Below are 22,559 nucleotides of genomic sequence, written 5' to 3'. Positions count from 1 at the left end.
CCAACTTGACCTGGAGACCATGGCGGGCCACTGCAGGACATCCTGCCTGGGACTAACACATCCGAGGTCCACCTGAGATCAACCAAACCACTCCAGAGGCGGAGTGCGACACTGAGGCAAGCAGGGGGGATATGCTTGAAGGGATACAGGCTAAATGTCACGAAGGCCCAGATAAGGTCTGTGCCAGAAGGTTTGGATTCCAGGGGGGTTTTTTGGTTGTTTTTTTTTTTTTTAAAGAAATTATTTATTTATTTGAAACAGAGAGAGAGAGATCACAGGTAGGCAGAGAGGCAGGCAGAGAGAAAGGCGGAAGCAGGCTCCCAGCCAAGCAGAGAGCCTGATGCGGGACTTGATCCCAGGACCCTGAGATCACGACCTGAGCCGAAGGCAGAGGCTTAACCCACTGAGCCACGCAGGCATCCCTGGATTCCAGAGTTTTCAGGAAGTGGAATCAGCAGGGTATGGAAAAGGAGGCATGGCAAGAACAACTGGATTTCTGATCCAGAGGGTGGTCTCGCTCACTGAGAAAGAGAACAGCAGTCTCCGACGCAGTCTGCCAGGGAGAAGAGAAGACTCGGCTCAACGCTCCGTGTCAAAAACTATAGCCTAAGAATCTAGACTCTGAAGTTGTTGGTTTATAGCTGATGGCTTGAGCCCTGGGTGTGGATGAGACTAAATGGAGTACAGAGGCTGGAAAGAAGTACTCACGGGAACCAGAGGAGCAAAGGAGATGATGGACACGAGCGCATCCCGTAAGGTACACCTTCGACACAGAGGTGCTTTTCTTTTAATGACGTATCAGTGCCCACCCTCCTTATCAGATAATCTCTGATGACTTTTTATGAACAATTCTATATATTATGGGATATGGAGCTAATGATTAGAATCTAACAGATGACAGAACTTTAGGCAGTGCAGTTTATTAATACCTATCTTCACACAGATTACATAAGCCCACGCCCCCAGATTAGAACATACAGTGAAGAGCTCCCTATAACCATGACAATGATGGATGTCAGTCTGGTCCCCCAAAATGTAGTATAACAGTAGTTTCATGGAAAATCATAAGTGATTGCTGATGCTTCTGACCCCTTGCCCAGCTGTCTTTATTAACCACAATGAAGTGAAATGGAAAATCTCCTTTACTCTGAATATGCACACCAAGTCTCTGGAAACTTGTTTTTTTTTTTGTGGGGGTGGGTTTGGGGGACAGAGACAACAGAGGGAGTGAGAGAGAATCCCAAGCAGGTTCCTTACCCTATGCAGAGCCCAACACGGGGCTGAATCTCACAACCCTAATCTCATGACCTGAGCCAAAATCAAGAGTCAGATGCTTAACCAAATGAGAAATTAACTAGATGAGCCAGCCAGGCACCCCTCCACTCATTTCTAACGCCTCACAGCTAACCCTGTTTTTACTGTTCCTACTCAAGTAGGTATAAAGAAAATCTACACATCTGTAAATGTAGAAAAAGCTGGTAATTTGATCAAATATGTATTAAACTTTAGCTCCTCCAAGATTACAACACTGACCCTTAACCAAGCATTTATAATAGTATCGACAGCTGCTGCCAAAGTGCATGGAAACAACTGGTTTAAAATGGCTTGAATTTCTAAAACAAGTGTTATTTTTCAAAATATAAAAGACACTGTTCAAATAGCTCTATCATTTATGTATGCATTAAGCTGTTTAAAACTGACAATCTTTAATAATAGGATCTTCTCTGAATGAGATGTCCATTTCCAATGCCAGTCAGAATGGATTTCAGAAGCCCCAGAAGAACTCAACCCTAAAGACGACTCAAAGGTAGGTTTCAGTAAGCAAAAACTAGTCTGACAGAACTCAAATCTGTTTAACTTCATTCTAACTTTTTTTTTAAAGATTTTATTTATTTATTTGACAGATAGAGATCACAAGTAGGCAGAGAGGCAGGCAGAGAGAGAGAGGAGGAAACAGGCTCCCTGCAGAGCAGAGAGCCCAATGTGGGGCTCGATCCCAAGACCCTGGGATCACGGCCTGAGCCGAAGGCAGAGGCTTTAACCCACTGAGCCACCCAGGCGCCCCTCATTCTAACTTTTTTAAAAGGTCCCAACTTTCCCAAGAAGTTTCTTACACTACCCCTAAAATCAAAGATATCCATATCGCAAAGGATCTTCGGAACGTATTTAAGTGTTCAGATAGTAAGTCTATTGATTGATACAGGTGAAGCAACTGCAGCCTCTTTCTCTCTTGGAAGCACAGAACCTACAGAAGATTCCCTCAGAAAGACTAGGCTAAGGTCTTTCGCTGGAGGCCTGATGAGGAGGGTATCCTGTTACGGGAGGAGGATGGATGGACCCAGGCAAGAAGAAGGCCTGGAACGTCAAGAGAATGAAATCAAGGATAAAGGGTAAAAACTAAAAGAAGTCCAGGAGACCTGGGTGAAAGTTCAAGTTGGGACCATGAAGGGACAAGTCAGTCAGGTAAGAGGTATCAACATCTGATTAGCAACAAAGATGCACCGGACTGGCCATTCCATCGTGTCTCACCTGACCCTGTTCACCTGAGGTTGCCTCAGACCTGCCCTGAAGAAAAAACTGACCTGGCATTCACACAGTAGAATACAGAATCTCGGTGAATCCTGTAACTGAGATAATGGAGCCCATTAGGTTGCAAACTTCTCTCCCTCCAATTTAAATTTCCTCACATGATCTTCTGAAGAGGATTTCTCTTCCCCTTTCAAAGACCCTCATCTCTAAACTTGGATATATTCCCCCCGCCACCAAAACTCCCTTAAGATTGTGTTCTATCAACTTACTACCACCTTTTTGCATTTTTTATCTTTCTCTTGCCACTGGATTCCTGCTCTAAGCTCTCAAACACATTAATCTCTCTTTAAAGGAAACCTCTCCATGCAAATTGATACAGCTAGTATGGAAAACAATGCGGAGACTCCTCAAAAAATTAAAGATAGAACTACCATATGACCCAGTAATTCCGCTACTTGGTATTTACCCAAAGAAAACAAAAATATTAATTCAAAAAGATATATGCTCCTCTATTTTATTGCAGCATTGTGTACAATAGCCATGATATGCAATGTAAGTGTCCTTCCATTGACGAATGGATAGAGAAGATGTGGTACACAGACACAGACACACACACACACAAATGGACTATTACTCAGCCATAAAAAAGAATGAAATCTTGAGGAGCTTGGGTGGCTCAGTGGGTTAAAGCCTCTGCCTTCGGCTCAGGTCATGATCTCAGGGTCGTGGGATCGAGCCCCGCATTGGGTTCCCTGCTCAGCAGGGAGCCTGCTTCCTCCTCTCTCTCTGCCTGCCTCTCTGCCTACTTGTGATCTCTGTCTGTCAAATAAATAAATAAAATCTTAAAAAAAAAAATGAAATCTTGCCATTTGCAGCAATATGGATGGATTTAGAGGGTATAAATACTAAGTGAAATGAGTCAGTCAGAGAAAGACAAATGTCATATGATTTCACTCGCGTGTGAATTTATTTGTTCATAAAACAAATGAACAAAGAAAAAAAAAAGAGACAAACCTAAAACAAACTCTGTAACTATAGAGAGCAAGCTGGTGGTTGTCAGAGGGCAGCTGGGGGGGCTGGAGATGAGAGAAACAGAGAAAGGGGATAGAGAGTACACGCATCCTGATGAGCGCCGAGCAACGCACAGAATTGTCGAATCACATACTGTACACCTGAAACTAATACAACACTGTGTGTTAACTATACTTGAATTAAAAAATGAGCTAAAAACAATGAAGAAAAATTATTTAAAAGAAGGGGGGTTGATGAAAGAAAAAAAAAATAAGGGAAAACTCCCAAAACACTGCTGCTTCTTCAAGGTATGTATTCGTCACCACAGTTCTTTCACAGGTTAAAGTCCTGACAGAAAAGTAACTTCCTCAGCTTTTTCCTTTTTTCCCTTCTTTAACTACCTGAAAGCTGGCTCTGATTCCACTGCTTGAGGTATGCACATTATTAGGTAAGCTAATCACTGATCGATAATTGCCTAAGTCAACGGCCTCCCATCAGCGCTCATCCTGCTGGCCCTCTCTGGGAACCATTTCTTGAAGCTCTCTCTTCTGCTCACAGCCAATACTCCTCCTTCTCTCCTTGCAGATGGCTCCTATGTCATCTCCTCCACAACTCTTCCTCCACCGGATTAAAGGCGGGTATCTGCCAAAATGCTACCTTTGCCCTCTTTTGTCTTCTGTCCACATTCTCTTCTTTGGAGATCTCCCCACTCCCGATCTCCACCGCTGTGAGAAAGATTCTCAGACCTCTCTCCATCCCTGGCCACCCTCCCCAGTTCCAAAACTGCCTCTAATTTATTTAATGAATATATCCACATGGATGTCTTGGAGGTACTTCAAACACAGCAACCTGAAACATAACTGGTCATTAACCAAATCTCAAGCCATCACCATCCAATTAGACAGTAAGAAACATGACACAGGAATAGGCACAGGAAGTCTTTCTTCTTATAGTGACAGGTAGATGTTTAAGGGTTGGGAGAGTGCCTTCCTCAGCTTCATATACAAAGTCAGAGAACCTATAGTTTTGAATACCACGAACATGAGAGAGTATTTCCTCCATGACTGCTCTAAGGACCACAGTACTTAAGGTCTGCCCTAAGGAAATAAGAAAGTAAGAGAAAGCCTCTCCATCCAGTCACATGGATCCTTACCTCATCAGATGGCCTTAGGATTGCCTATTTGCTGCTTCAGTAATACACCAAAATGACAGAAACCTTAAACTGACTTAGTGATTCCTGTCAGTCTTTGAAATCAGAGTAATCTTTATGGTATGGTGTAGCTCACTTCTCCTTTTGGACCTTCCACTTCTAAACTCAGCAATGCCTACCATATATAATCTCCCCCCTTGAATGCCAATGTACAGTCTCCTAATAGAAATAGCTTTGCCTTGCTGGAAAGACTAGCCCACATTCCTATCCTAAAAGATTTCATCCTTTTTAATCTCTCCTTTAATCTGCCTCGACATGGCCACAAGACTGGCCATTTGGGTACTCTGTGCCTTCTAACCTGTCGGCCATTAACAGGCCGCCTTACCCAGCCCGTAAGTTCCAATGACATTCGTGTACTCAACATCCAGAAGCAGGTTCTGCTATCTATGGGTTCTCCCATCTCTGGATCTTTTTGTTCCAGCTGTCCTCTCAGTTTGGATGCCAAAAACCTTTCAAACCCCTAACCCCTCCTTTTTAAAGTTCCAGCTCAGATACTCACTCTTCTAAGAAATTTTGGCAGGCTCTCTCCTCATTCATCCCTATAGCCCAACCTTATCTCTAGAGCCTGAATTCTACCTCGGCCCTTTAGTACTCTGTGTTTCTACCTGTGCCTATGTTGATCTTCTGAACTAGAATTTTAGGCCAAGAGAGTGTGAGTCATCTTTGTAATGCCCAGAGCACTAATGATACATTCAGCACATAGAGAGCAATATATTAATGTGGGAAAACACTAGACATGGAGTCACAAGAGCTGGTTCAAGCCACAAATTGGTCACTTATGTGGAAGTAGTGATTTCCATCAAGTCACTTAACTTTTGTTTTTCAGCGCCCCCCCAATAAAATGTAAAATAGTAACTCCTTAATTTGAGGATATTCAAAGGCACAAGAGGAAGAACAGCCAGGAAAGTTCTACGGAAAATCAGTATAAAGCAAACAAATACAAGACAGTATTACTAGAATGTTTTAAAACACACTGTGTGTTGATAAAGATGGACTCTTTCTACAAAAGAAATGCTGCTATAAATGATTAAGTGCTGGCTACAGAAACTCGAAGAGACAAAAACATCAGAGGTTTGCTCACTGGTAACACTTGATCTCTTTAAGATTATTACATTGGTTTATTATACTGGAGTGTAATATGCTAATCAAAGTATTAGAACTCGATTTTAAAATGCAGCAGTTTGTAGCCTTCTGTAACTTCAGGCATTAATTTGGGTAAACAGTCATTATACTACACTCATATGCCTAACTCCTCAGTTATACTTTTGACATAAATGTCAATTACATGAAAGAGCTTTTGAAAAAGAATCTGTATCATTTTTTCTTAGGATTCAGTTAACAACTTACCTTCTCACTGACCAATGTAAATGAGCTTGTAAATTTCAAGTTCTGTGAGGGGTCTCTAAATGCCAGCCCAACCCCCAACACGCACACGTTTAACACCATGTCTGCGTTACTTCTGAAAAGAAGAAACCCACTGTGCAGCAGGCGGTGTGAAATATAAGGCAGCTTTACAGTGCATTATGAAAGCAAGAAAACAGCCAGCTGTGAGTTAGAAATAGAACAAAATTTTGAGTTGCAAACCCAAGGGACCTTCAGGTAACATTGAAAGTATTCCTTAATGATGAATAGCTGATTTCACTTCAGACCCACTAGGAACACTGTAGGATATATTTAACATTTTAATTTTTGGTTTCAAAAAGCAATAAACGTGTTGGTCAGACTGAAGCGTGGCGGTCACAGCGGCCGATCTATCCATCAGTCCAACATAGCTGGGCTTCACCAGCAGACCCTGACACCAATTAGGAAACTGAAATAGCGAACTGCTGCTACCAGGTTACAGTTTTGCCAATTAGAGCACATCCTGGGTGAGAGCTACCAATGAACACTGACTGGAACCCAGGGTCAGGAAGGAGAGGTGAAAAGCACCTCATGCAATGAATGCGACATGAAAAAGAAAGATTGCAGGAGGGACAGAGGAAAAGAAGCAAGACAGTCTAAAATCAAACAGTACATTTTATTGTTCACTTGTCAGAGACATGCAGGCACTAAGACAAAGCAAAAGCAAGGCGCTTCCCTTGGTCTCTGTCCTGGAAGGAACTGCTCATTGGCCAGCCCAACTCGGGAGCCCATCGCTGTGGTACGTGAGCACTGAACCTGCCATCTCCAACTGTTTCCTTTTAGTCAGGATTCACAAGTTAAGCCAGCTCATGCAGGGTCTGAACGTCAAAGCCAGCCCACTGATAGACACGTATCAAAGTGCTGGAAGGACAGTATTTCAGATCAGGCTCATTACTGGCACACGAACCTTTTCTGCTAAAATTTCTCTTTTTTACATCCTACAAAATTTTAAGGACCTCCTTTCAATTTTTCCACCTGAGTGTCTCTTCTAAGCCACAGCTTATAGCCCTGGCTTACCAAAACGTCATCAAATCTAAGGACCTTAAAATCTTCCCCCCTGAGTCCTTTCATCTAGTCACCGTTTCCTGCCTCAGAATACCTTCTCTTAATCCCATTTAATCGTCTGGCTTTGAGGGACTCCCAACTGATCCTTTCTGCTCTGTGTCATCTGAAAAAGCAAAAGGCAAAAAAAGCAAGGCTGACACGAAAACCTTCCAGAGTGTGGAAGTTTGGGACTACAGCTGTCAATTTCAGAATCACACAGAAACCTAGGTCTGGATCACTTCCACAAATGTGGAGCACATTCTGGCCTGAGTCAGATGAAAATGATAGACAAAAATTTCCTACACATGAAAAGAACTTTAAAAAGCATTTTTAAAAAGCATTTTTCAAATGCTAAAGTGCTATTATTCATTTATCAACTGAGTCACAGTTGTAACAACCTATTTTCCACAGGATCTGATGTCAGCCTCATTGTGGTGACTCAAATTCAACTCTGGTGGCTCTCTGTTCTGCTGCCATGAGTTTTGTGAGAACAAGACCAAGTGATTCTAATGGTGTACACTCAGCCTGCGTTCTACATATTCATCTGCAGAGGAGGGTGTATTTCAATGATGGACATGGAAAGCATCAGTCAGAATTTATCATAAGTAGCTTCTAAATTGTTCTAGGGCCCTAAAAACATAAAAGATATCTTTCTAGAGAGGAGGTTGTCGACTTTGGCTGCCAGTTGGAATCATCTGGAAGCTTTGAAACATGTTGCATCCTAGGTCCTACCCTGCAGAAATGTTCTTTTTTTTTTTTTTTTTTTAAGCCCCAGTCGGACTTGGTCTATATCTGGGTCTGCTGGTCCTTCCCTCCAAAAAGATACCAGAGGTCAAAACACCAAAATACTGCACAGCTAAGACAAGGATCCCAAGTATTTCAAAGGTTTATTACACACACGGGCACGGACATGGCTAGCGGAGTCTGGGAGCAAGGGAGCCACAGGTAAAAGGGCTCCTACTCCAAAAGTAGGTGCAAGGAGACGAATGAGGTCGGCCGCTGGGGATACCCATGTAGAACTGAATCCCACCAGGGGGATTTCTTAACGAATGCTGGGGGAGGACGAACTTCTGGTGGTCCATTCTGGTTGGGGGAGGGAGGTATCAAAAGGGAGGAGACGGTACCCTGCTCGGTCTTGCTGGGAGTAGCAGAAGTGAGTTAAGTGGCAGCATCTGACAATTTCCACCCTAGTAGATGCTTCAAGGTTGGACAAAATGTCATTATGCTGGGAGTGACTTATCCTACCCAACCCTATTTCTCTAGAGTAGCCAAGCAGAGAAGCACTACTCTAGCAGGGCTTCTCCAATTTTAATGTGCATATTCACCTGGGGATCCTGTTAAAATGTAGATTCTGTCTCAGGAGATCTGGGCTGGGTCAGGGAGTCTGCACTTTCAACAAGCTTCCAAGTGACAGCAATGCTGCTGTTCCATGGCCTGCATGGCCCTGTTCTTCAGAACAGTCTCCCCCTGAGTTACAGGCCTCTCCCAAGTGGAAATCTGGTGGTGGCCTTTGGCGGACCCATTCTGGGTTACTTTGGAACATCTGCAGGTACTGGCAAAACTAACCACCCTGAGAATGGGGCCCAGATGAGTGGAGAATTACTACAGTCATCTTACCCCAGAGTGCTGCCCCTCAAATATTTCCTGCCTTTGTTAAATAAGCAGATAAATGTATATCTGCTTATTTTCCAACTGCCTTCTCACTAGAACGGCTACTCAAAGCAACAGCATGTGTGTCAAGCTTCCCACTGTAACCCTAGAGGCTTCCAGCATGGCACAGGTACCGAAATTTGCTGGCTCAAGGAGGGACGGCATGAGAGGACGTGGGCACCGCATGTCACGCTGGTGTTTGGTTACCCCAGTCTGTGCTACCAGTTCATTCTAGGCAAAGAGAAGTGGGGCAACAACCTCAGTCTTGCCTTCTGGCCAATACTTAGGTAAAGGGTGCAACATAACAAAGACAAGAGACTACCCTGCATCTTCTCAATTCTACTTTTTTAAGATTTATTTGAGAGAGAGAGAGAGAGAGGATAAGCAGGGCCAGGGTAGAGGGAGAGGGGGAGAGACTCTCAAGCAGACTCGCTGCTGTTCTGCCTGAGTATAACCCTCAATCTCAAATCCACACGACGCCCCCAAAGGACCATGATGAAATGGCAAAGGAGAAACTCTTGAGCCTCAGGAAAGATATTAATCCATCCTCAGAATTCAATCACTCACAAACGCCTACTACCAAAACTACTTAAGGTCCCACAAAATTAGAAAACTAACAAAATTAGAAGTGCAAGTACCTGAGGCAGCATATAAGCAAGTGAGACCTAAAACCAGTGAGACTCAGATTTCACTGACGAGCCTGGACCTCAGAAGGCCAGCACTGATTCTCAATGATTTTCCAATTGTAGGTTGCTACCTATTAGAGGACTGTGAAAATGTTTTAGTGGATTACGACCCACTGTCTTTAAAAATGAAAACAGAATAAAACAGAAAATATGAGGGCAGAAAGTAGAATTTCTTGTGTTTATTAATATATCCATGCGCATTGCATCATAACTCAAAATGTATTATTGGAGGTCACGACTTTAAAAAATTTTAAGTACCCTTCTACACCAAGGAGGGCCATATTTCATACAGGGTCACAACTAAATAAGTAATGTTCACAAACTTAGAAGGCACATTTATACTAGAGACTCAATGGCGTACGTAGTAGCTCAAAGCATGGGTCTGAAGCCACAGTGATTGCCTAGTGGTGAAAGGTGAATTACTTAACTTCTCTAAGCCTCAGTTATTCCAATCACAGGAACAGTAATACTACCACCTCATGCTATAACAATCAAATTAGATACATGTGGAATTCTGGGCACAGAGCCTGGCAAAAGCAAGTGCTTGATAAAATATTACGCTTTATTATCACTACTTAAATGCAAGTCCGCAATGTCCTTTTACATTATTTCAGTGGTAAAATATTAAAGAACAGGGGTTCAGGTGACTCATGCGAGCAAGACGGGGATGGCTACCTACGTAAAAACTGAGGAAATCATCTAATTCTGCAAGAAGGTACTTGGAATAAAGAGCTCGCCATTGCCAAAGGGCAAGATGGAAGAGGCATGAACTCACAGAAATGCCACGAAGTGAAGACACAGTGAAGAAAGAGAGCACAGGTCGATAAAAGCCCACGTAACTTCTCCCACCAGGACACCTGCATCTTGCTCTCCCTTTAAACCATCACCAGTAGCTCTGACCCCGGCCTACAAAAGTACGAAGGACCTTAAGCTCGCCCTGAGTGCCAGCCTTCTTCCAACTGTGAGGAGCCACATGCTGTGTTCTCAAGAACCAATTATTAATTAGAAGCCCTGGAGGGCTGGACGGTGCTTGTTATTATTAAATCCAATATCAAAAAGGGATGGGGATAATTACTATATTTGCTTTTCCAACTGGTCTTGATGAAATACGCTGAAGTTATTCTTGACATAAGTGTCACCACTGGTAAAGCGCTCAATTTGCTGGCGTCTCATCAATGGTACACTCGAAACTCCTATTGCTTGCTGTTAAACTAACAGTTTATATTAGGCTAAACACAGTTTGGTAGCCATTGTCAAGAAAATTGGAGTTGCTCAGGCATGGCAGCAGTTACTGATGTTATTTGTTTGGAAGCCTTGTGATTTAGTGAATCACTAGCAATTGTTAAGCAAGTAATTAAACTATAAAGCCAAGACCTGTGATTTTCAGTCTTTTCAAAGCAATAATCATCAAAATTCCAAGTACCATTTAACTGATTCCCTTCTAAACACGCTGGCAACGTTTATGTTGTCATTCATCCAGTTGCATAGTTTATAAAAACTAGATTATGGCCTTTATAGAAATTATATACTGCTCAACGACTTCACTAAACATGAGAGGTTTAAAAGAAAAACTCACAGAAATTATTTAATGAGAACTGGACATAAGAAGTTTTGGATTTCCTCACACATATGGCTATCTTAGGTTTAGGAATACTTCAGAAGTCCTATTTTTAGGACTGAAATACTAAAATAACCAGACTATTGTTCTTATAACCTTTTCCAAACATAAGAATGCATTATATAAATTTCACAATTTTTCTAAGTGCCTTTAAAATTACAAGCAATTTAGTCTATGATTCATGTACCATACTGACTGCATGCAATTTTTTTTTTACTCCGCATCTCAATTATGTCTTAATATTATGGGGGCTGAAATGCATTAAATAAATCATATTTCACAGACTCCCGGTAAAGTAATAATACTTACATGCATTTTAGAAGAAATTGGCCTGCATTATAAATGTATTCATAATGTCATTACCTGCCTTTCCATGCTAAGTGAAATATTAGGCAGCAGTGCCTACCTACTTTGAACCACTGATGAAAGCTTTTAGCAAACCTTGTGCTTTATTCTATGGCTGGCAGTCAGCTCTGTTAGTTAATATAATCCAATGTTTACAAACAGCAATTTATCCAATATATAAAGCAACTTTGTAATTAGTGAAACATTGTTAATGATTAAGATTTAATCTAGTGGCGAGCATTTCTGTTACATAGAGACTAGCGTGTTTTTAATCACTCAAAGGACATTGCCTTTTCGAAGCACCTTACTACTGTAAAGTGTTTTACGTATAAAGCATACAGCCATTAAGAATATTAATTCATTAAAAATCTGTATTACTTAAAAACAATACATCAGTGGTGTTATAAAATGGTAAGGGGAAAAAATCCTAGCAAATACCTTCAACAATTTAAGAAAATGTATGGTATCTGAGAGACCTGCCAACACAGCTCTTCTCCATCCAACTGTTAAATAATCTTTGGTTTACATCCCTGCCTAACAACTTATAAGGCACTTTAATGTACATTATCTCTGATGATATTCCCAATCATTCTGTGAAGTATCGTGGCTATTAATCATCTCCATTTAACAGATGGAAATACTGAGGCTCATGGACATTACATGACTTGCGCAAGGACATAAAGCTAATAATGGCAGGGATTCACACTCTTTCCTCCATGCTACACTGCAGGCTTGGTACATCTATTTCCAGAGCCTGAGTAAACAATCTGAGTAACCCATCAAGAAGAGACAGAAATATAGACTAGAGATTATACATGATTTGGAAATGGGCTGTTCCTAAAGGTCATTTGGAATTTGGTTTGCGGAGATCAATGCATTCAGTCCCAAACCATCCTAGACAAGTCCTTATTTAGTCTATAACATTTCTGAACCACGTTAACATAACTTTGTGATCCTAGGTAACCTAACCGTCATTCTATACTATCGTCTCTAAGGAAACATGCATGTTGCATGGAAATAAGAATGCCAGAAAGCTGTCCCCACATGCCACCGTCCAGAGCAGCAGGGCTCCTCCACCATCTTCTCACACATGTATCCCCATGAGTTCCCCCCGCCATCACTAAAGGACTAGGAAAGGAGTTCTCCAGGAAGAAAGTTGAGAGCTCTGAGCCTGGGGGAGAAGAAGGCAGAAGCGCCCAGAGAGGAGCCGGAGCTGTGAGGACTGGACCGCCACTGTTCCCCCAAGGCATGGGTGCAGTGAACATTGAGTGTGTGAGAGTTGGGGTTGTGGGGAGCTGCAGGGTGTTGAGTAGCAGCAGGCCATCCCAGACAGATCCATTTTGGGTCTCTCAAAAAAGAAACTAAGTATTTGCTATAATGGTGGAGGGAATACAATAACCAAGCATACAAGCCCTTAATGAGATGAGTACTCACAAGAAGAAGACGGCTTTGCATGGTTTCAAATACTGAGAACTGTCGGTCACTCACTTAAACACTAAAGAGCCCTTTGAACAAATAGGAAGGTTTGCGGAGGAGGAATGAAGAGGGTATATACTCAAGCATCAAATTCACGAGTCTGGGGGGAGGAAAAAAACCTTGAAATCTTGTAAGAAATTAAAAAAAAAATCCTGAAAAACACAGAAGAACAAGTGAGTGTGTGGCATTCCCATTTATATTAATTGTCATCAAAATTTCTTCAGTGGTTCAAACTGATTTAATTCAAATTTCTTTTCCCCAGAGTCCATCCACTAATAAACAGTCCCTATGGACATATTCTCTTTTGAGGAAAACTATTAAACACATGGCTCTGTAAATGTATCACATGGGAAATTACCTCCTCCAAGGAGCTCGCTACCTAAAAGGTGTGAGTGATAAGAGGCAAAAACATATCACATCTGTCACTCCCATTAGCATTATTAGTGCTAATGAAAAAGTACATGAACAAGAATATACACCTCTTAGTTCGAATGTGTTACCAACAGGGGCTGGATTCGTCGCAGCTCCCGGGATCGAATGTTAGCGCGGCACGCTGAAGGACCGCACCAGTCGATGCTCGTGGTGGCTCTGCGGCACAACGTCAGCTATTTAATTACAGTTTTCAGAGCATTTAACACCTCCTGGCACACAGAAGCTGGGTGTGTGTGTGCCTGTGTGTTATGCAGACGGTTCAGGGTTTCAGGTATAACTCAATTATCTGGCGTCCCTGGGAAATCAAGTGCTCGGTGGAAGTGCATGTCTACGTAACTGAGGCTTCTGTCTTCATGCAGTCTAAATCCCTGATTAAATCTTGGCCATCTGTAAAGGAGATCTTTCCTCAGAGTCTTTCATCTCCCTGTCTCTCTCTAGGCATCGGGACAGAAAGAGGTGAAGTGCTTCTGAGTTTTGTTTTATGGATGAACTAAGGCCATCATTAGGGACAGTCATCGCCAAAGTACTTCAACACAGTTGCTACTTTTTATATTTCATCTCTTCTTCCAACGTCGGGCTTTTAGCAGTCATTTCTCCGGGGATCACGGTGATGGCTTCTAATTTACGGACTCCATGATTCACTCCAGGCTTGGAGTCTGTGGCATCTTCCATAGTGGGGGAAATAACTAAATGTGTTAAGAAATACATCTAAGCCTCTCCATCTGGCGGCAGCCTTTGGCTCACAGCTAAGCCAATGGGGGCACTTGGAAGCACATCCAGGAGCTGTGGCAGAAGCAGCAGTCCAACATGATGTGTTTTCTTCTCGGGGTGCACCATGGGCAGCACTGACAGCTATCTGCGCTCCACCACCCAACCCTCCTATCCTGGCCCGGTAAACCACACAGACTCCAGTATAAGGCCAAGCAAAGTTATCTCATCTATCAGATTCCTGTACAGTGTGGCAGCCGCAAACGCCCAGTTCCTAGGGGTGCGCCCAGTTCCTAGGGGTGCGACCTATGGCAAGCCTGTCCATCATGGGCTTAACCAGCTCAAAGTCTGCTCAAAGCCTCAGTTGGCTACAGAGGAGCGAGCTGGATGCCCCTGTGGGGCTCCGAGAGTCTTGAATTCTTATTGGGTTGACCGAGATTCCACATACAAGTTCTTTGAGGTCATCCTCCTGGATCCAATCCACAAAGCTATTAGAGGAAATCCTGACACCCAGTGGATCACAGAACCAGTCTGCCTGCACGGGGAGAAGTGAAGACTGACACATGCAGGTCATAAGAGTGGTGGCCTTGGAAAGGTTCACAAGTTCTGCCACAGTATTGGTGGCCCTCGCTGCAGGCATGGAGAAGATGCAGTACCCTCAGCTCCACCGTTATTGCTACTACAGTAATGTTTGCATATTTCCTACCTAATAAACAGTTTAGGTTAAAAAAAAGAAAGAAAGAAAGAAAGAAAGAAAGAAATATATTGACTAAGCATCAATAAGTCTAGGACTGGGGGCATAAGGAAGAAAAGCACATGGTTTTATTATTCTTATTAGCACTCAGAAATGGAAAGAGAAAGGTATTGCTGCATTTACCCTGTCAGTTTCCATTTTTAGAAGACAGCAGGGGGAACTCTTAGACCCGAGACTCCACATCTAAGATCCAAATTCCAACACAACTAAAGAACCCAATTTCTCAATGGCCAACATTCTCTCAGAATAATTTAAAGCTGATGCTTCCCAATCACAGGTGCCTTATTTTTAGGCACACCTATTTTCATCCATTCTTACATGATTCTTCCTGCTAAAGGCATTATCATCTGTGTGTTCAAATGAATGAAAAAGATTATAGTAGGGCAGCAATTCGTTGAATTCTGTCCACAAATATGTGACTATACCCAACATAAGAAGGGGTAGCCAATGTCTCTACTGAACAATGGTCCTCAGGTACACAGTCATCCTTGAAGACCATAGTTAAAAGAAGGCACTAGATTTCTTACAACTGCATGGCGGTGCTCTCTGGCTGCAGTTACTGCCTAGGAAGCCACATCTCTACACCACTCTGGAGGCCGTCCTCAGCCATGCTCCACTAAGTCTCCCTACTGCTCAGCCTAACCACACTTCAGCTCTCAACAATGCTTTTCCTTATCTTCTCCCAAACATCCCCTCTGAGACCATCAGCCACTCCCCAGGAACAGCCCCTCCCAGACGACAGCACTTTCTGCAGACTCTGCTCCCCTACACAGATTTGTGACTTAAGATTCCATCACTTCAACCACAGCCTCCTTATTTTGTCTTTTGATCCTCCTTAACAAACTCTAACTCAAACTTCCACCTTCTCTAGCCAATGGCCCATTGCCTGGGGCTGCTGGGTTCTCTACGTGGCTGGAGACCACAAAAATGAGCAACTCAATCTTGTTCTTCTTAATGCCATCATCTCCCCTGCTTTTCCAGCAAACTGCTGGGACAGATGCACGGTTAGCCAGGGCAGGAAGGTATTCAGGGAGTCAGGAGATGTTTAGGAAAAGCGCGGGACAAGGCGGGAGAGCACTGGCGCTTGGCTTCCCATGGACGATGGTGGAATCTGTATGCAGAACGCCCAATCCTTATTAACATGGCCAAACACAAGGACAGGGGCAGTCACCTACAAGAATGTCATAGGGGTACGGTGATGAGGAGGACAGATTTACAAAGCACCTTCACACATCTCATCTCTCTGAATTTCCAGAACAAAACTTTGAAGAACCCATGATCATTTGAAAGATGGGGAGACAGAAAGACTCCAAATGTGGCGCAAATCATACATTTAATGAGCAGGAGAGCTAGGGAGTAAATCACCCTGAGCTACGACTTCCATAAGTGTCCTCTGAGGATCCCCATAACAATTCTAGGCCTGTATTTGTTGACAGGGACCATCCAGGAGGTACAAACTTCTTTCTAAGGATGTCAAGAGACACGTGGGGTGGGGAACGCAGGAAGTCCCACAAGGCAGGACAAGAGGAGAACATTACTCCATTTATTTAAAAAAAAAAATCTTTACAGTGACTAGTTTCTCATCCGTGATATAGATGAGAACATGGATTGAAATAAATTATTTATGATGTATAACAGTTTAATGGAGTATAAAATAGACTCTCTTTTTCACAGTTAGTAGAAGTTCTGGGGTTCTTAATGTTGCCACATCCAGACTGAGCCTGTATCCTACTCATCCAGACTTTTGACAGAAGCATCAATTTTCTAAATTGTTCTCTAACAACTACAAGAAAGAAAATCACTCTCGGTGCTAATAATTGCAATTCTCTGAAGATACTAAAGAACCCACTGTAATTTCACATCATTGAATCCTGTGGCTTTATACATCAGAAGAATTTTCAGACAGTTTCTCCTGTGTGTTTTTAATATTAAAAGAAGACATCTATATGAAGTACACGGAAGAGCTGAAAATGATATGATGCGATCTAGACTGGTATGCTGTAGGACAGCATCCATAAAACATGAAGAAAGAAAATATATCACACAACCGTCCTCTGAAAAAGCAAACAAGTACTTCTCTTTGTCCATAATGAGAAAAGGAAGAGGGAGCTAAATGAAGTTCACAGGTGAACCTCCATAAATAACAAACTGATGTGATTTATTAATAGCAAAATCCACATTACACGTGCTGTCCACCACCAGGCATCTGATTGGCTGTTCAGGGCCACAAAACACCCAGCCATGCAAGAGTAATAAATGGTTTCATGGCAAATAGAGAGAAGAGACTCCGGCAAACAATGAGAGAAGAAAAGAGAAAGGATAAGGAATAAGAGTGAATAGATCCTTTAAAGGACAAACTGCCAGGTATTTCAAGTTACATCAAGAGCACAAAAATTTGTTTACGTATACGTCCCAAATACTGCATCAAGGTACTTCACTGCACAAAGAATAACCAAGGGTCTTGATTATTATGAAAATATTTAATGAAAACAGACAAATGTTCACCGAACAGATGAATCGAATCAGTAAAGAAATTTTAAAAATTAATGATCATGACCAGGGAACTGCCTTGATAAATTTTTTTTTAAGGTGTAAATCTACAGTAATATAAATAATGTGGTATTGGTTCAAGAATTGGCAAAGACAGCAACTGAGCAGAATTTAAGACCAGAAATAGCCTTAACTGCGGGGCGCCTGGGTGGCTCACTCAGTTAAGCCTCTGCCTTTAGCTCAGGTCATGATCCCGGGGTCCTGGGCTCGAGCCCCACATCAGGCTCCCTCCTTGGAGGGGAGCCTACTTCTCCCTCTCCCTTTGCCTGCTGCGCCCCCTGCTTGTGCTTTGTGTGTATGTGTGTGTGTGTCAAATGAATAAATAAAAATTTTTTTTTTTTTTTTTTATTTATTTGACAGAGAGAAATCACAAGTAGATGGAGAGGCAGGCAGAGAGAGAGAGGGAAGCAGGCTCCCTGCCAAGCAGAGAGCCCGATGCGGGACTCGATCCCAGGACCCTGAGATCATAACCTGAGCTGAAGGCAGCAGCTTAACCCACTGAGCCACCCAGGCACCCCCTGAATAAATAAAATTTTTAAAGAAAGAAAGAAAGGGCCTTAATTGGGCATCTGCCTTCAGCTAGGGTCATGATCCTGGGGTCCTGGATTGAGCCCTGCGTTGGGCTCCCTGCTCAGCGGGGGCCTGCTTCTCCCTCTCCTCCCTGTTTGTGCTCTCTCTCTCTCTCTTTCTTTCAAATAAATAAATAGAAATAAAAATAAAATTCTACCTTAGAAATAACCAAGATATTTCTAAGGAGAATGGACATATTACTTATTTAAAAACTTGATTCTAGCAAAACTGTCTAGAAAAACTTCATGTGATACCATATTCCAAAATGAATACAAGAGTAAATTAAAATTTCATTGTAAAAACTTGAAAGCATGAAAGTAGAAATAAAACTAAATCTTGCAGATGGACACATCGTTCTAATCATATACTTACTATAAAAAGAGAAGACGGGGTACCAGTTGGTGGGTATTATAGAGGGCACGGATTGCATGGAGCACTGGGTGTGGTGCAAAAATAATAAATACTGTTATGCTGAAAATAAATAAAAAATAAATTTAAAAAAGAGAGAGAAGACAGACAGATTAGGCAATCTAAAAATTGAAATAAATATTTCAAAAAAATACTGGAAAATGAAAAAAGGTTATGAATGGGCAATTCAAATTAGCAGTGTGTGTGTGTGTGTGTGTGTGTGTGTGTGTGTGTGTGAGAGAGAGAGAAAGAGAACATTCAATATACCCTTTCACCCAACAAATTTACCTCAGACATTTATCAAAAAACAGAAAACAAATCATGGATGTCTGCAAAGATTTAGCTCAAGGGTATATTCTCCCTAGCTTTGTTGGTAAAATTTTTAAAAATGCAAACAATACAGGCATCCAAAAGTAAGGAACTGGTCAAATATCCAATTGTACATCCGTGAAAAGATAACCACAAAAAAGTAATAATGCAAAAAAAAAAGTATGCAATGTATTTCTGTATTACAGAATATCTTATTCTATTTTTTAAAAGCTTTTCCTTTCTCTTTAAGATTTTATTGATCTATTTGAGACAGAGAGAGCACAAGAGTGGGGAAGGGCAGAGGGAGAAGGAGAAGCAGATTCTCTGCAGAGCAGGGAGCCCAACACAAGGCTCAATCCTAGGGCCCTGAGATCACGACCTGAGCCAAAGGCAGACACTTAACTGACTGAGCCACCCAGGTGCCCTAAGATTTTAAAACAGTAATACAGTATCAGCCTTAATCTGTATGTGTGTATATGGATGTCTGTATATACAACAGTAAAAAACAGGAATCATAAAATATTAACAGTAGTCATCACGAGCGGTGGGATTAGGGATGTTTTGTTGTTGTTGTTGTTGTTTTTAATATTACCAGTACAAATTTTTCTACAATAAACATTTGGTTTTAGTTTTATTTTAATATAATCATCTATATGTTACATAATTGTCTTCCAAAATGGAACCTTACCCTAAACTCATTCTGTTGTTCTCACTTCTTATCAGTACTCAAAGAACTTCTTCACTGGCTTTATAGGCAGTTACTATAACTGAATTAATTCTCTTAGCTTATAAAATTCTCTTAGCTTATAAAAATTTGTCAGTTTATATATATATATAAACTGTATATGTATATAAACTGTATATAAAGCCTATATATATATGTATACGTATATGTTTATGTCTGTGTGTGTGTGTATATATATACACACACACACATATATGCTGCAAATTTACTTTCTCCTTTCCGTGATTTCCCTTCTATTTTTTTCTCTTCTCTAACAGTACTGGTCGGTCCCTCCAAGACACCCTATGCTGCTCCTGACATCAATGGGAATGATTCTTTTAAATCACCATTTAGAACCATGAAGTCTTCTTGATTTTTGTTGTTTCTTTTTTTAAATCAACTTTTAAAAAGGTTCTTCTTAAGATGGTGTTGCCTAAAACTAAAAGAATTAATTAAATATGCATACAAATGTAAAAATAACCTTAAATAATACTTCTCAAATAAGATCTAGTAGTCCAGCCTATTTTTTGTGGCAAAGGAATATAACACAATAGATTAAATTTCTTTAGTAATGAGGGTATCTTGGGTGCCTCATTGTGGCTCAGTCAGTTGAGCATCTGACTCTTGGTTTTGCCTCAGATTGTGATCTCAGGGTCCTGGGACTGAACCCCCAAACCCATCGGGCTCCACACTCAGGGGAGAGTCTGCTTAAAGACTCATTTTCTCTCACTCTCCACCCCCCCGTTTCCGCCCACCCCCCTGCTTGCATGGTAACGCATGCACAAGCGCTCTTGTAAATAAATCCTTAAAAAAGTATAGTGTGTATATTTACACACACACACACACACACACACACTCACACACCCCAATGGGGCTGTCAAGCATCAAAATGAATTCCTGTATTTCACTGTAAGTTAAAATAGTACATGTGATTGAATGAGAGTGATGTCAATGAAACAAAAGAAGGGGGGAACCAAAAGAAAACACGCAAGAGCAAGCTGCAAAGATGTTCACAAGAAGAGTAAGCAATCGTTTGTGTAATACTCACGGAAGCAAATTCAACTTGCCAAAATAAAATTTGTTTTAAAAGAACTTCTAAAAAGAATAATTAAGCTAGTTAGATAAATACTTAAGATCCAATAAAATGCACAACACTGACAGTAGCTTACAAAAAGTGCTCATAAGATTTTCTGAATTAAATTGATGAAAACCACAATCTACATCAAGAAGTTATGGGGCACCTGGGTAGCTCTGTCGGTAAGCGTCTGCCTTTGGCTCAGGTCATGATCCCAGGGTCCTAGGATTGAGCCCTGCATGGTGGGGGGCAGGGGGGGGGTCCCTATTCAGCGGGAAGCCTGCTTCTCTCTCTCCCACTCCCCTTGCTTGTGTTCCCTCTCTCACTGTTTCTCTCTCTCTCTTTCCCTGTCAAATAAATAAATCTTTTTTAAAAAAAAAAAGGAAAAGAAAAGAAAAAGAAACACTAGTTAGCAACTGTACTAATAAACACTGCAGATTCTATGATGCATAACCTTCAGAGAGAAGACTTTAAAAAGTCACATACACATTTTAATGGAAAATGATAAACAGAACCATCTATATGCACCCCGTGTCTAAAGAGCCATTAGGAGTTATAAAATGGATAAAAGTAGATATTATATCCAACATTAAAAAGTTATGCTGAAACATTTGGTCTTAATAAAGATATGTTCAGTTAACCACAGAAGAAAAATTTAACTAAAAACTTTCATTGGCCTTTTTGGGGAAAGAAAACAAAGAGAAATTCAAGAGTACCTCAATACCTTTGGAATGTACCCAATTTGGTGTTTTAAAAAAAAAAAAAAAAAAAAAAAAGTACCAAACAGGGCCCGGAACAGCGTAGGCACTCAGTAAGTATTTTTTTAATAAAAATCAGTCCATTTAGACTCTTATGATTGGGACATCACTTAGAATTCTTCTTGTGTTCTTGCTCAGTTTGGCTGAGAGGCTAAGCTGAGCAAAATTGGACCCCCATGTTATTGGAGGCATCACTCAACTGGAAATGGCAAATGCTAAGTTTATTGTTAGAGGTCACTGAACGTTAACTCCAAGAATTTCTATCCAAAAAGGACTGGTCCCATATTCCAATTTTAGAAATATTCAGGCAGAGTAAACACTTGTATATATAAAACTAAGGTCTAAAGTGATAGGACTCTATGTTAGTGCAAACTTGTGTCATTATTACCAAGCTTATAGCCTAATACATATGATATTTTAAAAAGAATTAATGAGCAAATTAATATTATAATCTGTTCAGATAATGTCTTTAATGAGAAGAAATGTCTAAGTTGTATAGTTTTTGTTTTTTTAATGTTCAAATCCACAATAACCTTTACACCGTCTTAAAACATTTGCCAAGCCACTGTTTTTTGGGGTGGTTTTTTTTTTCATTTCATTTTATTTTTTTTCAGTATTCCAAAATTCATTGTTTATATATCACACCCAGTGCTCCATGCAATACATGCCCTCCTAAGTTTTATCAGGTTTCTCTTCTACAAAAAAATGTACATGAATCAACATTCTTTTTGCTAAACAAGCATAAACTTTTACTCATTCTCAAGACATGAGCTAATGAGTATTTATTTACAAGACAGACCACTCTGTCAAAATACTAGAAAATCTAATGAAGATTGTTGCTTTTTAGGTAAACTTAATGTTTAAAGGCATGCTGACATGCTTCTAAGTATAGCTAATCACTACAATTAGTGCCTAAATTTATTATGTAGCATCATAGTTGAAGGCATAATTTTAATAATCAAAAATTAAATGGAACAAACAATGTAGTACAAATAAAAAAAAATTAAATGGAACAAACAATGTAGTACAAATAACCAGAAACAAAAGGCATTTTATCTCACTATCTAAGCACGACTATTTGGCTTTTGTACTAATTTATTTCCCTTCTTGACTGCTTTCCAAGGCAAATTCAATAACATCTTCACTTTATTTTAAACCTTTACCCAAGAAGTTGAGGGAAAGAAAAGAAAAATGAACAAATTTTAAAAACCTCTGATGGCATTAAGAACGCAAAATGAAGAGTTTCTAAAACCACAACCTTAAAAAATTGAGGTACCATTTAAATTCAAAAGAAATATGAA

The 22,559-nt window shown here is 40.9% G+C and overlaps 1 protein-coding gene and 1 pseudogene across 5 annotated transcripts in view; one reads left to right on the top strand and one right to left on the bottom strand.

Moving 5' to 3' along the window:
• CHCHD3 (coiled-coil-helix-coiled-coil-helix domain containing 3) overlaps window positions 1-22,559 on the bottom strand; it is a 276,050-nt gene that overhangs the window by 127,836 nt on the left and 125,655 nt on the right. The window lies entirely within an intron of this gene.
• Window positions 677-19,798, top strand: LOC309845789 (large ribosomal subunit protein eL15-like; annotated as a pseudogene). Its single transcript has 5 exons — window positions 677-752; window positions 1,717-1,807; window positions 13,477-13,629; window positions 14,308-14,794; window positions 19,704-19,798. The product of its transcript is annotated as a large ribosomal subunit protein eL15-like (transcript).

The sequence above is a fragment of the Mustela nivalis genome (assembly GCF_964662115.1).
Source record: "Mustela nivalis genome assembly, chromosome: 12".
NCBI classification, from domain to species: Eukaryota; Metazoa; Chordata; class Mammalia; order Carnivora; family Mustelidae; genus Mustela; species Mustela nivalis.
This window is presented reverse-complemented; position numbering and strand designations above follow the sequence as displayed.